Source organism: Lissotriton vulgaris, chromosome 9, assembly GCF_964263255.1.
Source record: "Lissotriton vulgaris chromosome 9, aLisVul1.2, whole genome shotgun sequence".
Classification (NCBI taxonomy): Eukaryota; Metazoa; Chordata; class Amphibia; order Caudata; family Salamandridae; genus Lissotriton; species Lissotriton vulgaris.
Window position 1 is genome coordinate 809,844,677 of NC_141697.1, and position 17,268 is coordinate 809,861,944.

Below are 17,268 nucleotides of genomic sequence, written 5' to 3' on the forward strand. Positions count from 1 at the left end.
TATGTGTGCCACATGGCACACAAGCCTGCACGTGGGGTGCTAGAGGGTGTCAAAGTGACACCCCCTGCACATTTGCTGGATTTGGTATTTACCGATTCGAGAAATACCGAATTGGTATTCCCCGTTGATTCCTATGGGCTCAAAAGCCCATAGGAATCAATAGGGAATACCAATTCGGTATTTACCGAATCGGTAAATACCGAATCTTACAGATTCGGTAATTCAAAATAAAAAATTACCTACATCTCCATCCTTCTAATTTACTGATTCATAAATACCGAATCGGTAAAATTCTGTATTTATGAGTTGGAAAATTAGATTTACCTACATCTGGCCCAAGGTGTGGGAAGGCCCAAGGAGAGTATGTGAACATAGAAGTAACATCAGGTTCCGCAAAGTTACTACTAAGATGAGTGAACACTCCCTACAGGAGAACCACACCACTAACGATCTCAAATTGACCATCCTCTAGCAAGTCTGTACTGGGAAAAACAACCCCCAAACATTGTACTAAAAATAACAAAGGGGGGTCTACCGCCTAGGGACTCATAAACATGGCCTAAATGATGACATTCCCTGGGCAACAGTATTAAGACACTACCACACAATGGGTCTAACCTGCATCCATCTTCCAGCCCACCCCTTTCGCTGGTGCCCGTACCAGGCAATGTTCAATAGTAACATCCTCACTGTGCCTTTTCCAAATCCTGCCAACAGTACGCTGCCCCGAATTAGGGATTGAATGACATAGTCCTCCTGTTGTTGGGCTTCAGTTAATTAAAATGCCTGACACCTTCTAAGTAGAGTCGCCTGGTTAGGCCTCAGATGCAACCCAGTTTATTTATCTCCCCAGCAACATTACGAGTAACCTCATCCGATGTAAATCCTGTTCTTTTGCCTCAGAGTTTCTCTATTTCCCAAGTAACATTACGCCACAACGTGGTCCCCGGCTTTGTGCCAAGTATGTTAATTTCTCTTTATTTGCTAGTTCTTCTTTCCCCCACTAGTAATAATTCTTTCCTTTTGTTGTCAGTGTGCCACATTTCGCATCGCTGTTAACTTCAGTGCGTGTTTATTTTGCGTAAAGTATATTTAAACCTCATTCTTTAGGTAGCGGTCTAGCCTGTCGACATTACCAGCGCTTCCCTCACCTAAATGCGCCCCATGATTGGCGGTTGAGGCACGCCTATATGCACTGAAGTATACAGCCGCGTCCCCTGCCTCCACAAGGACACGCCAACCTGCCTAGATTTTACCTACCTTAAATACCGCGGCCAGACTGGACCTCGCATCGACAGGGTCCGGTTTCTGAGGGCTACACACAGGTACCAAGCGGGTGCCTGCCGACGCGGGCTTGAGTTCTTCTACGGATCTTCAGCTAAGTAACAAATGCTACTAGCGAGCTCTATACTCACCCTTAGACCCCTCTCTCTCTTGTTTCCCTCGCAGAGTGTGCCACTTTCGCCACCACCCCCTCCCGAGACCCATGGTGTGAGGATTTCTCAAATCAAACGTGAGACTTTAAAATAAGTATTTGTTCATAATTTGTTCTGACTTTGTGCATGTGTTGATGTGTTTGGTGTCACGCCGCAGATGCTCACTAGCCATTTTTGGTCCTTTGATCGTTCACCAGACACAGCATTTACAGTTAAACGCCCTAGCTGGCGTGCAGATGTTATAATACTTCATGAATATCATTTGCCCAAACCGTGCACACTGACTAGCCTGACCATTCTGGCTAGCAATACCACCACTCATAAGATAATGAGTACTGGGTAAACAGCAGCTGATCATGTCAGCCTGAGCACAAGTGCACCTTATTGAGAGCATGGTATACCTGTAACAAACCAACTGCGCAAGATAGTAACTAATTGCTTGTCTTGTGTTTTCTCTCTATGTTTGTTACTGTCATTTTTTTTCTTTACAGGTGCAACTGGTTCCTCTAAATTAGAGGCTAACCACCCATTTTTTTCTAATTGCACTTTTTACACCTATTTTTTACTTTTAAGTCCTCAGGTCAGGGTAGGGCTTAGCACGCCCGTACCGCAGAGATACAACTCTTAGGTCCTGACGAATGCCAGGTAATTACACCACGATGGCAGAAACATGTTGACCGCACTTTAGAGGAAGTAGCCGAATAATTTATTTGGCCCTCTTCCCACACCTTGTTTTTAATACGTATGATTGGCCACCCAATAAACTTTTTGTGACACAATAAAGACATTTTTAAGTAAATCACACTGTTACCCTTCCACTCTTCACAACACAAAAAAACAGCTCTGCAGTAACTCTGACATCGAAGCACAGCAAGGAGGCACTCAGTCTCTCCCGGTGGGGCCCGATGATGAAGCATGTCACCAACCAGGTTGGTGAGTGAGGGCCTTCTATATAAATCTAAATAGATTTATATATCTATCCCCATGCTCCCTTTCTTGATGTTACGTTAGTCACACTCTTTCGTTGTTTATACTACTTATTGGGGGACCAAGAGTGTTTTCTCTACATTATCCCTCTCTCTCTTGTTGATTATGAATGTCACTGGGTGTGACAGTGTCTGTATAGGATTCTAAATGTGCATGAAAGTCTCTGTATAGGTTTATGAATCAGTGTGGTACGAACTATACGAAAATGCTTTATTCGATTTTGTTTTTTAAAATCATAAAAGCGTACACAAAAAGACAGTCATTAAAAATAAGTAGGTACATTCAAGAACAACGTAACTTCAAGTAAAAAAGACATATCCCCAACCTCAAAGTTCAGTGGTGTGACATGTTATTCAAGGGGTTTATCCCTATCAGGAGTAAAGATACACGGGTTTGTCCTTTAAGGTGAGTAGACTCAAGAGTTGCGACAGTTGTACAATGGATCAAATCTGTTGGAAACAGAGAAACTAATACCACTGGGTACCTGGACTCCCCCACCCAACGGGTGGTGGTAGGCTATTGTTGGTCCTAACTCAGGGATATTTGGAATACAGGGATAAAAGTCAAGTAGATCCCAAATATATATTGGACCATCCCCTTCTTGGGGCGGACAAGATCTTAAGTATGGAGCGATGTTCCGGTTCCTGAATCTAACCAGTACCAAGTCCCCTAAAATGTTTTTTGGTAGTGGGCCCAACCAGCCCACCCTTCTCACACTCAAGATTCCGCCATCTTTGTCCGGTGGTAGGGGTCTATTTCTTCCCATCCAGAATATGACTTTGTTCAATAGGTCCTGCTGACTTTCAGCTTTTCCCATCGCAAGTGCTGGTACTCCTGAGAGAACGGACACATATGGCGCGGCTTCTGGCGGGAGGTGTATGTGTGGTACTTTGCGTACTGTTTTAACCTCTAAGGGCCTTGATATAGCAGATTTGAAGGGAGCTTTGGAAGTGATTGAATCTGGGATTTTAGGGGATTGTAGAGTGGCTTGAACGCTTTTGTGGTTGGGAGTTGGCTTAGCTGTTGGGAAAGTAGTAGATGGCTGGGGTCGGTTCAATGTTACTGAATTATTGATAGGTTTCAGGATAGCCGTGATTTTATCCTCTAGACCCGAGAGCCTTTCCCCTATGGCGTTGATTTTTTCTGCTAGTGGGGAAATGATGGTTTTAACAAGTTGTTCAATCTGAGTCAGTAGAGAAATCTGGGAATAAGATATTGGTTCATCCAGTTTGGCATCAGTCTCCATGGTGATAGGGAGATTATTAAGAGACAGTGCAGGGCTTATAGATGGTTTATGGAATTTGGATTGATTCCCTTCGGCATTGTCCTCATCATGCTTTCTTTTGACGGGTAATTGCCGTGAGAGTACAGAGGCTTGTGTGTTGACTTTGTTCAATAAAAAGGGGGATTCCTGTGTACTGCCTTTAGTACTTGTAGTACAGGTGCCTTTGGCGAGAGAGGGTGGTTCCACACTGACATACTTTGTTTGGCATAGACTGTTTAGTTCATCCCACAGGGACAGGTTATGCACTCTTGGGGAGATTAGTGGAGGAGATAGCGTACTAGATGGAGAGTAACAAGGACAGTTTATGTCTATCACATGAACAGTAGGCAGTGAGCTTGTGCTAATCGTTTGGTGCTTTTGCACCACTTGACCTGGGCACCCCTGCGCAGCTGGGCTTGTTTCCCCCTTACAGGGCATGATCAGAGTAGAGATAGTAGTATTACGACAAATAGTCAATTAAATGTGTGTACACTCTACCTCCTTTAGCAGAAGTGACAAGGGGGAGGCCTGTCCTGTCCCCTTCGGTCCACGGAGGGCCACAGAGGGCCCGCCCTTTGCCCGGGCTTAGCCCGGCGCCGTCCCGCGCACGTCCCGCAGGGCGGGAGGTGTTCCGCGTTATTGAGGCGCCTTCAGGCGCAGCGGGAACGTCACGAGCGCGCCAGAACCCGGGGCTGCTGGGGAATGTAGTTTTCTACTGCCCGACTTGGCCAGGAGAGTCCCTGTATCACCGTCGCGTTTGCCGTTCCCCTCACAGCTGTAAAGGTGAAGGGATTGCTTGGCCGTTCCCCTCACGGCTCCCCACCGCTGCAGGTATGTTTGGAAATGCCCCCAGGCCCGCTCCGCGCTCCACGTTCTTGAGGCGCCTCCAGGCGCAGCGGGAGCGTCATGAGCGCGCCAGGACCCGGGGCTGCTGGGCAATGTAGTTTTCTACTGCCCGACTTGGCCAGGAGAGTCCCTGTATCACCGTCGCGTTTGCCGTTCCCCTCACGGCTGTAAAGGTGAAGGGAATGCTTGGCCGTTCCCCTCACGGCTCCCCACCGCTGCAGGTATGTTTGGAAATGCCCCCAGGCCCGCTCGGCGCTCCGCGTTCTTGAGGCGCCTCCAGGCGCAGCGGGAGCGTCACGAGCGCGCCAGGACCCGGGGCTGCTGGAGAATGTAGTTTTCTACTGCCCGACTTGGCCAGGAGAGTCCCTGTATCACCGTTGCGTTTGCCGTTCCCCTCACAGCTGTAAAGGTGAAGGGATTGCTTGGCCGTTCCCCTCACGGCTCCCCACCGCTGCAGGCATGTTTGGAAATGCCCCCAGTGTGAATCAGTGTGTAAATAAGTGTGAAAGTGTGTTTATTGATATCTGAATGGGTTTGACAGTGCCTGTATGGGTTTGTGAATGGGTGTGACAGAGTGTCCATTGGTATATGAAAGGGTGTGACAGTATCTGCATGGGTATAATAGTGGGTTTGAAAGTTTCTGTATGGGTATGTAACTGGATGTTATCTGTATGGGTATCTGAATGGGTGTGAGATTAAGAGAGAGTGTAAAAATTAATATATATAGTTGTCTCTTTCAGTCACATTAACTCCGACAATACCCCGTGGAGTTACATGGGTTGCCACATTGAGACCCACAAGGGGTCAGTGGATATTGCAAGTGGCGCAAAACAATGTTTTTTCAGATTTCTGACCCCAGGACACCTACTTATCTCTCTTTTATAACATGTACAAAGGTAAAGGAAACCTGTAATCTGACCCCCTTCATTTAGTTTGCAAACAAATTTTCAGCTCCGGGGACTGTTTAATCGACAAACAAAATGGCGGGTGCAACTTTTCTGTGAAGGTGTGGTCAGCCAATCAGAAGTTCGCTAGTGTGTGTGAATCAGCAAGTAATCCACGTCCCCAGATGTACAAATTTGTTTTCCACAAAAAGGATTGGTGGTAGTGTTCCCCTACCAAAAGGGAAAACGTCCGCACATAAAATTAATACTTCTCACAGAAATAGTTATAAATGTGAAGTACAAATCATAATAGGTATTGGTCAGCCTCAAAAGGGTGCTCTTGTGGCCTGATGCACACCCACCACCAGGAGTGTCAACCAGCACAATGTGCCTAATATCAAAGAGAAAATGAGAGCAGGCCACACAGCACTCCCCCTATTGTCCAATTATTGTCTGATCTAGGAAATCCTATAAAAATTTTAAGAATGTATCGAAACCACGTAATATATCTTATGCTCATCCACAATCATAAATATGTAATGTGCAATGTTTTCCAAAAACTCAAAATTTCAGAGATCCAAGCCAATTCACATCCTTCCGAATCTTTATTGTATAGCCATAAGCATATAAAAAACTTCACAGCTCACACCGCCGACACGTGTTTCGTCTCACAGAGACTTTTTCAAGGCAAGGAATGTAGATGCGTAAATGGAAATTTAGTTCATGGTCCGCCTTTATATGTCGACATATGTCCACCAAAGTGTGGCTCCTCAGTGCTGGTAGTGAAGTAAACCACCTAACCAGAATTCCTCTCCTCATAGTTCAATCTGTGTGGAGAGTCTTCAAATAATCGTTGCACTTGATGGACAGCAGTATAAACATATCATAGGTTGCGGATTATAATGAAGCCATATCAACCTACACAATGTCCCTTGATAAGTATCCGCGCCGCAGATAGTAAAATGATCAGTAGGGAGAGTTAAAGGCTAAATTTGCCATGTCAGACTATACGGATACCGTTCCACTGCGTCTGTTTAACGCTATTGCTGAGTGGAGGTCCCTCTTCAGTATCTATACGTACGCGCCCAGAGACCTTGATAAGTCTCTCAAAGACGTAGATAGCCCGCCGACCTCCAATGCCGTAGTCGTGATTTCTCTGTGCCCGGAGAGTTTTTGTTTTACTATATGTATGTGCACCTACTGAGTGGGGGCAGGGGGCCTGAGGAGAAGTGGCCTAACTTGTTTCACCACTGTAAACTAACATGTGCATTTATTTTTAACCACCCCTCCCCCCCTAAAGTTTTTTTATATGATTACGCCATAGCAGTGATTTGAGGAGTGATTATGCAAATGTGGGCCGATTTTTTTTTTTGCGTGCCGGGGCCAATTTTCAATCCCAATCAAACCCTGGGCCTTCATACTCTATTTTGCAGGATCAATAGCTCGTATTCTATGAACTTATTGTGGCAAAAATGATAGAAAATGGCCTCCTCCCACACCGTTTTTTTATTGGCGACCCTTAAGCTACGAATCATTCCACACTTCTCTCTTTTGCCTCATTACCTGGCTGTCACTATTTAGTTTAAACAATGTCTATAACAGGTGACTATACTCCCATCACTATCTGTATGTGCATCACACACTCACGGCACAACTCTCTCACATTTCACTCCTTGTGCTTTCCTGGAGCATCGCCGCTTTTTATGCTCAAAAATCCTTCTACATTATACACCGATTCATTATGCATGTCTCCTTCAGAAATTGCCTCTAAGGGGCAGATTTATGTAGGACTTGCGCCATGTTGCGTCACGCAACGGCGGCGTAAACGTGGCGCATCCCTGCGACCCATTTACAACGTGATGCATCTAGGCAGATGCATCACATTGTAAAGCCCTGCGCCACATGTGGGCGTTCCGTCGCAGGGTGGGCGTTCCGGGGCAGGTGCGCCTCGCAAAAGTGCCTGCGTGAAATCTACAAGATTTCAGCAAGGCACTTTTAGGCCAATGCTGCGTCAAAACCCTGCGCCTGCTTGAAGCAGCATTCAACAGATAGGGTCCCCCAGAGAATTGCAGGAGCTGCGTAGCGCTTGCGACGCAACTCCAGCAATGCGCCCCCTTTACGGCACAGATGCATCACGCATCTGTGCCGTTTTTGCCCCATGGTGCGCCGCATTGTAAATGCGGCGCGCCATGGGTGGCGGAGCTGTGGCGCACAATAACTGGCGCATTCCTGGGGATGCGCCAGGTATTGTAAATCTGCCCCTTAATGCCTAACTCTGTCGTTTAACATAATTAAAACTACTTATCGTTCCAAAATTCAACTGCAAAAAATCTGTGTATTGTGCTTTTAAAAAAAAATAAAAAGATCGCAGACATTCATTATTTTAACAATGTGTTAATTGGGAGGATATATTCCAAATAAAACTGTTAGATAATTTCATCTAGGAACAGATGCTAACGAACGAGAGTCATCATTAATTATTTTAAGATGCATACACATACAGACCCTGATAGTTTCTACTGTCACAAACAAAGAAAACCACCTTTTCAAGAAATAAACAATGCGCGCAAACTGTACAATTCGTTATAGGTTCTAAATAATTTTACTGCCTCCCGTTTTGGTAGCCTGCTGAATACATGTCATGAGATGAATTGTGCACCGGGCAACTGAAAACAGCATTGTAAAGATAATACAGTAAGGAAATGTACTAGAATGTTCCTTTCAGTGATGCTGCCCTGCTTTTCACACCGTGAGTGGACCTGCCGTCGGCAGAAGAGTGTGCCAGTTAGAGCCCTTGGCATAGGCACTTCCCTTGCATGCATGTCTGCTGCAAAGCCTTCCGTCAACTTCTGAAGGTGAAAGTAGGGAATAAACTACTAAAGCAGGTTAATATAGTGCAGTTTATCCAACTCACAAGAGATAATACAGAGATCTAAGGCGCCAAGAAGACAATCCATTACTCCAAGGACACGCTGCTTTACAAGTGCTATCTATTTGAGATCTTGTTGTCATTAGGATCCTCTGGTGTGCAAGCCCATTCTGTTGACAGTATCTCAATTCTAAATTGCTTGAGCATTCTTCAGTAGGAGCAATATTGATGTGTTATTCTTACGCAAAACCCTCAGTTCTTCATACGATGTATGCAGTTTTCTTATCAGCCTGAGAGAAATTGGCATAGTTAGGGAAGGAGCTTTGTCAGTTTTTTATTTGCAGTTATATGTCTCTCGATAGTGTAAAAGCAGGCTGCCGCACATGTCTGTTTTTCTTTGCTGGTGTAGTACCACCTCGACCTGTCTTCCTTGTCACAGTCCCTGCTGTGTGACTTCGAGTCATCATCTGTGAGACAGGTAATCTTATAGCCTCCAACCTACACTGTGTTCATTTTAGAATACTTATTTCAAAACCTGACCAAAGGGACTATTTTCCAGTCCATGTCTCTTCTTTACTACTCCCAAAGAGCCACTTACAAGTCTTGTTTTTCTTGTATTGACCCAGAGGCAGGCTGTCCTGTTTCCCACACAGCGAGTGCTATATGGTTTTCTATGTGCAGCATTGCTCATGTTCTTAAGGGAACTGTTCAATTTCGGCTGTGGGTTTCTCTGACTTGCGGCAGCTGGACCAAGTACATCTGGGCTCAAGTGCTTAATTTGTGAACAAATAAGTGCTGGGGCCCTATTCAGGAGTCCACTGCAGGTTGCACCACCCATTGCCCATCAGTTCAGCCAATAACAGTAACAACACAGCTACTAACCATTACACTACCACGTGTGACAATTCAGACTATTCCAGCTCCCAAAGTTATAAGAATGGCTTGGTGCAGGTATTAGTGAATTTTAAAATATATTGAATTGATAAACAACTGTTATTGTGCTCGTATCTAAATACAAAAAAAGAGTACCACCATGCGGCAGACCAACATAAGCATCGCTATTGACTATGAAATGCCGAGCACCGGAAACCATCAGCTCAAATTAAGCACTGCTGGGCTCCCGTTTGGTGGGCCAGTCTTGTTGCAGGAGCATTGGGAAGGCGTGGCTTTTCTAGGAAGGGTAGTGAGGCATGTCCTAGTGAACCTATACTGGGCAGGTTGTTCCTGCCATGTCTTGCTTCAATGATGCCCCATGTCCTTGAAGCATGTGCCGGAGGTAGGTTGGCTGCTTGTGATTGAGACATTGACTATATAGTGTAAAAGCATTATTCCCCTGGTTTACCTCTCCGTTCCCTCCAATGAAGAGACCACATAAGCAAGGCTCGTTGGCCAAGGTGGCAACAAAGAGACAGAATTGGCAGTGCTATGGGAGCGATTCAAACATAGGCACCATAGTGATAGAACCTAAACTCTCAAAGAACCAGTAAGACGAACTAACAAGGAGACCACAAGTGATTCAGCTACCAAATACAAAACTAGACATAAAGAGGCAGTAGATCCCAACCATGACCGTGCAAGCAAACCAAACTGTAATTAGGTGGCCAGCAGAACACTACCACCCACAGGCAGGAAGCCGGTGCGGCCACAGCGGGGTACAGAGGGAAACATCTGTCAATGTGCAGTATACCTGGAAGGACTACAGTTGTCTGAGGCCATCCAGAACCAGCAAGCAGCTGGATGACCCCAGATAGGCCCTGGATTGGCCTACCATATATAATAACTGACTCAGCACATTATAGAGATAATTACATTTAGGTTTACTAAAGATGAACAGCACTATCAACAAATTAACACTGTTCCCTGATATCCAGTTGACAGGCTATGTAATGTTGGGGTCAAATTATGTCGTGGTTAGTATCAATGGGGTCTTCTAAGCACATCCTATGTTTCCCCTCTTTTGGGGGTGTGGTGGTGATTCTCTTGGTAACCTTTCAGTCCTTGTGACTAGTTCTCCCATTCCACAGGCTATCATGGTTTCCTCCACTAGTGAAACGTTGCCGCATACTGGACTTCAGCTCGGGGTTGTCTTTGTTGATGGTGTATGAAGATGAGTCTTTGGCACCCCTCTATTTTATCTTATGTTTCTGTTTGTTACTGGTTACTGCATGTCTTCGTGGTTCCTCCTATGGAGCTTTCCTATCATAATGACTTCCTACATTGGGTGCCTGCATAGCTACGTTTGGAGTTTTGCTGGGGTATTGGCTTATTTATTATTGATAATATTTCAACAGACCTTTTGTTCTTACATGATAAGGACTATGATAGGGACAGCAAGACGAGGTGATAATTCTCTAATTACTCACCCCCATGCTTGATTTCTTCAAACCAAGTTCTTCATCGTCATACTATGGTGATCACTCTATCTCATTGCCCGGGCTGCTGTCTTGGTTCTTTGGCATTTCTAAGTCTGCCCGTGGGCAGGTCGAACTTCATGATTAGTAATGCAGAGGAACCATGGGCAAGAAAACTAAGAAGATTTACCCCCAGGTAAGGAAGACTTGGACTCACAGGATTGATGTCTTCCATTGGGTTATTGGGCTGCATCTAAAGCAGAGAATGAATGAACGTTCCATAGCCAGTGACCCACTTGGCTGAGCAAGCATAAAGGGAGGAAGTATGAGACTAGGTTCTAAGGGGTCTTGTTTACAGGAAGAGGGACCGGCCAGAGTTTGCAAACACCCCCTCTTACTCTATGCCCTATGCTGACTAATCTTGAAATGCCACATAGAGCTTTCTAAGCAAGACATTTTTCACTAAATGCACCATCGCAGCTGACCTCATACCACCTCAAAGGCTGGGGTTGGTCTGCCAGGAAACATATAACTGCATCTGAACTTACAAAACAATCACTGGCTTACCAGAGACTGTAGGATTAGCCATGGATTTTCCCGAAGACACATCCAAAAGTCACACTGGGGGGAGAATGTTAGACGTGACATTCTTGGCATGGTATTCCCCCAAAGATTGTGCCATCACTCCTCCTGTTTGTTGAATTAGATTTTTTGGGCTTCAAGAATATGAACATTCTCCGCTGCTAACCAGTGCTTAAGGTAAAATTACACCTAAATGGCACATTTAATTTACTTGTATGCCCTTAGGGGATGATAATACATGTATCAAGGGCCTGTAAATTAAATACCAATAGTGGCCCTGCAGCACTAATTGTGCCACTGTCTAAAGTAGCCTTTAAAATCTTGTCTCAGGCCTGCCACTGCAACCTGTAGCTCAATCTAAAACTGCTATTTCAACCTAAAAAAATAAACATTTTACCAGGCCTAAACCTTGTTTTTTAATACATATATGTCACCCTTAAGGAAGACCCTAAAGGCTCATAGGGCAGGGTACATTGTATCTAAAAGAAGAACATGTGAATTTAAGTTTTACATGTCCTGGTATTGAATAACTTTTTCACTACGGTAAGCCTTATCTCACCCATTAACATGGAGTTACCTTATCACATTTAATAAGTGATAATTTTTTATTCCAAACAGATACGGTATTCACACTTAAATGAATTGTAATTTTAAATCCTCTTTAATAATATATTCAGACTTTATGTCACACTTTTGAAAATGACACTTTTAGGAAGCTGTCATCTTCTTATCCTAACCATTTGTGCTCCTTGCCCGTGGCCTGGGTCACATGACTGTGAATGGTTCTGCTGTTTGGGTTTGTGTATTCCTCCTAGACAGTGAGACTTGGTGTGGGCAGGATGGACTATACTGCCAGGATGGTTTGGGTAGAACTGTACCCATCCCCACATACATTTTAAAACTTGCCTCCAACACACACAAGGGAACCTGACACTACTCTTTTCACCCCAGACTTCTTGGAGCCTTGACAGGGGAAGGAAAGAACTTTACAGAACCATATGTGGGGGCAGTATAGGGAATACCCCACTTCAATGGCTTGTGCCAGCTATTAACATTGCACTTCCAGAACCACTACTATACACTCCTGGACCTGTGTACACTACATAAGTACACAGGTCTGCCTTGTTCCCCAGAGGACTCTTTGCTGCTTGAGACCTGCCTTGTTCTCCAGAGGACTGCCCTGCTATCGGAAAAGAAAGACTGAACCAGTTCCATTAATTCCAGGCTAACCTGAGTGACTCAAAGGTCATTTGGCTGACCTCCTGGTCTGAGCTGCAGGGATAAAACACACAGAAGCCTCAATGCAACTGCCCAGCTGATCTAATGCAACTAGCCATCCCTGGGCCTGCAACTGTACCTACCTGGACCTCCCTGAGCCTTGCTGGCCTCTGCTGATGGAGCTAGATTTCATCAAGATTAAGCATTGCTCTGTTCTATGTTTCAGACAGACTGCGTTTAAATTGGCACGCAGATTTTGGTGCAAGTGAAAACACATGGCACATGAAGCATGAAATGAGGCTCAATCAAAAGCTTTTTAAAAGTGGAACTTTTGGTGCATGCAAAGTGAAAGACATGAAACGAGCCCTGGTCAAAATGCTTTCAGTCTGAAATGCTTTCATTTAAAACCCTGCTTAACGAATTAATCATGGATGTTAATGTGTTGAGTTTAGATTTAAACTCACTATAGAATGTACATTTAATTTAGAGAATAGTTTTCTTTTTACTTTTAAAGTAGCACATAATTGTGCCAAATTAACATGTGTTTTTGCAGTGTAGAAAACGTGTGATTTCAGTGGCTCCTTTAGCTTTGAAGATAAGCATGGACTGTGTGTTCTCTCCTCCCAGCTCCTTTTCCTTGTAATCTACACTCCCTGTTCCTGTCTCAAAAGACTTTGGCTTTGTTGCATATTTAGACAATGCCTATTCAGTTCATAATACATCTTCCTTATAATATGTACTAATTAATCAACCATGCACCAACACTACATGTGGGGCCAATGCATTTTGCATAAAAAGCTATCCAAAACATTAGAGCATGTTGCTATGAGTATGTATTAACTGTGTGCGCTTTGAAAATTTGCTCTGGTGCATGTTTATGCTATGTTGTACATTGCTAATTTTTGCATGTTGTGCACAAATGATAGAAAAGCTGCTTTAAACTAATAACTTTTGCAAGGTAATAACTAATACATGGTACTTGTATGGGGGAGGAAAACATAATGGGTTTTATTTCATAAATTAATATTCTTTTGTGTTGCTTTTGTTTTTGGGACCAAAATAAAATAGATGCCTATAAATCCAGCATCGCTGAGAATTGTTAGCAGTGTGCTGAATCAGAGATGCATGGGCAGACAGAAGATTGTGCCAGCTGCAAGAACTGCCAAGTGCCTTAAGTGAGGACACAAATGGGTCAAAGCCACAGTGAACTGTACACTCCTGTCATCGTGCCAATGTACCAGTGTTTGTGGGAGAGTGTCTTTCCTGCGTGCGATTGAAAGGGTGAATGAAATAGATTGATAAAAAAATTCCTATCAAATGTTGCAATATTTGTATAATTATTGATGGTGATACGTATGACTGTATTAAACCATAACACTTCCTTTGTTAAAACTGCTATGAGTGTGATTTGCAATGTGAACAGGATGGTGAGACCCACATATCACCTATGCTAACCAATCACAGTGTAAGTTTCTACTGAAACTGCAACATTATTAGTATAGTCAACCAAGAATTAGAGTATAAAAAATGACCCCATAGGGGGCGTGTCAGCCTTAGCCATGAGCCTTAAGCCTTTGGCTTAAAAGAGAGAAGGGAGAGGAGCAGATTCTAACCAGACATCATATAGGTTAGGTACATGAACGTCACGGGTGCAGCCTGGGAGGAGATTGTGTCCGAGGAGAGACAGAGGGAGGAGGGGGCAGAGAGACATAGGCCAGCCTTGCACGTCATAATTTTGGAAAGGCAAATCACATTCCTCTGTGGACTTGTGAAGGAGGGGCATTTTTTTTAAGGAACAGCTTTTCTGTCAGACAATGGCGAGAGGGAGAGGGACAGATTGAACAGACCAGGGCAGAGAGAGGGCAGCTGATGGAACAAGTTTAGATTTAGATGCTAAAACTCTAAGTTTATGCTTTGGCTAATTAACTAGTTTTTAAAAGATTTATTTGTCTTATGCATTTATTTCTCTTTATGTGGGATTGTTGCCAATTAATAATTATTGATTAGCCTTGCAAAATTCACTTTTCCTGAACTCCTTAAAGAATTCCGATAGACATTTGATGCCTCATTTCCTTACTTTATGGAATGCTTTGAATGCAACCTATAATATGTTCTGTATTAATTCTATTTTTCCTATTTCTAATTCTATAACCTGATTGGTAAATTAGAGGTAAATTAGGTTTTGCATTGAGAAATTAACATGAAATTACAGCTGGATCACTGCTAGTGTGAGTCCTTGATCCCCATGCCTCCCCGGGTCCTGTACCTTTGGCTAGCATCAGAGTGGACACTTCTGCAAGAAAATGAGAAATCCTGAAGTTTTGGACTGTTCGGGACCAAGCCTGGGCCTGTTCACATCGAGACTCTGGCGCCCGCGACGACCACCAAAGCAAACCTCCACTGAACCCCACTCTTCATGCTACAGCGACTGTTAGCGAGAACTGGCAATGTAGGATCTGCACTATGGGCTAGAGTAATAATAGACTGCACTGACGGCCAATGGGAAGCTCCAGCAATGGTGTCTGCGACACCCGGCTGGATTGTTGTGCTACATCGACGACCGTCTACGAAGCTCTCTCTGCTCCTCGCGGCCTCCTCTACAGCAAACAGAACTCCTTGAACTGGGCTTTGAGAAAGTAACTTTTTCAGCAGGACTAACCTAGTCCCTGTATCAGGCCCATGCTTCATCGCAGTCAGTCTGCTCTTGTGACTATCCCCGGATTTTGCCGGACCAGATGACCGCTAGTGACTCTCTGTGCTTGTAGACGCTATATCTACTTAAAACGCTACAATTCAATATCTTCGGTTTTACTAATTTGATTTTTGCCATTCTGGTATCATTTTTTGTTATTTTGATGTACTCTCTTTTTCCAAATCAGTTTAGGATTTTTCTTGTGTCGTGTTTTTAGTTTATTACTCATTTTGTGCTGGATAAATACTTCACACTTTGCCTTTAAGTTAAGCCTGACTGCTTTTGTGCCAAGCTGACAGAGGGTTAAGCACAGGCTATTTTAGTGACTTTTGTGGCTCACTCTGACAAGGAATGTCGTTGTTTCCTGAGTGGGGCTTCCAAGCCTTCCCAACCAATTACCTAATTTCTTACAGGGATACATAGTTGTTTACCAAGAGCAAGGTCAATAATCTGCATATAAGCTGTGCCCTAATGAAGGCGAACCACACATGAGTAACTCACTATTGGAAGCCATTCTCCATTTCGAACAACAACGCCAAGAGTTTTCACACTTTGGCTAGCGTCTTCAGAGCATTAAAAGCATATTTTAAATAACCTGCAGCTGCCCGGTAAGCCCCACATTTATTCTGAATAAAAAAAGAGTTTGACACATTGGAATATTCTGAAGATCAAAATGGAAATTACTATATAAGTCTGTTTCAAAAGGTCAAAAGAAATATCGCGATCAGGCACCAGGACAAAAGGCGGGTTCAAAATGCATTCATATTCAGTCCGATCTTTTTCGCTATTAAGCAACAAGCACAAGATCTCTACCTACTCATGCTGGAGTAGGGGGTGGCTCTCAAGGTGCATATCTGCAAGCAGTAAATTTGATTTATTCGTTCACTGACTGGTGGTGTAGACAGTTCACCTAAACCCCCATTAGCCAGCAACCAGCTATTAAAAAACCTCCTTTTCAGGTGTTGCACCTTTGAGGGAACTCTAAATCAGAGATGGTGAAGGGTAACCCGCCTAATCACAACATATTACAAATGGAAACCAGGAAATAGGCTCTTTGTGAAGCACGCTGGGCTTATGTGCAAAAAACTCATTTACGACTTTAGAAAGAAGAGTGAATATTGTGCTACCCTAACCACAAATGGGCCACATAGTAGATCTGGAAAGCACAGGGCGTGCGGAGCAGGAGGTGAGAATAAAGCCTAGACTGCCAACGTGGGAAACTTACCTTGGTCCTGGGCACTGAATGGGGTGGCGACAAAAGGCATGAAACACAATTATAGTAAGCACTTTCATTATATGTATTTGGAGTGTAGTTGACTTTTACACAAAGCTAATTCACAGTTTATTTTCTACAGTGGATTTTTTGATGTGTAACAGTAAATCCCATATTTTAGGCCCATAGTAGCTTAAATTCTGCAACAGTGCCTTTGGGGCCAATAAGTTGAAGTTGATAGTCCCCTGAATAAGAAACGTTAGTCCAACTTAAATGTTCCATTAAAATTCATGTGTTTTACTGGATACGAATTAAGTAGCAAAGAGATAATATTTCCTAATACAAATCTGGGTAAAACAAGGCCCGAGCCTAAGTAAAGCTCACTTGAGAACTATGAAGTACATGTCATGACTGTCTAGCTCTGGCCTAAGAAGAGTCTATCCTCCACAATTACAACGAGAACAAGGAGGTTCTTATTCTACCCTGCCAGTAACTGAATGGCACAATCTCTTGAATGGTTAAAGTTATCCATGCCTCCCCGGGTCCTGTACCTTTGGCTAGCATCAGAGTGGACACTTCTGCAAGAAAATGAGAAATCCTGAAGTTTTGGACTGTTTGGGACCAAGCCTGGGCCTGTTCACATCGAGACTCTGGCGCCCGCGACGACCACCAAAGCAAACCTCCACAGAACCCCACTCTTCATGCTACAGCGACTGTTAGCGAGAACTGGCAATGTAGGATCTGCACTATGGGCTAGAGTAACAATAGACTGCAGTGATGGCCAATGGGAAGCTCCAGCAATGGTTGTCTGCGACACCCGGCTGGATTGTTGTGCTACATCGACGACCGTCTACGAAGCTCTCTCTGCTCCTCGCAGACTCCTCTACAGCAAACAGAACTCCTTGAACTGGGCTTTGAGAAAGTAA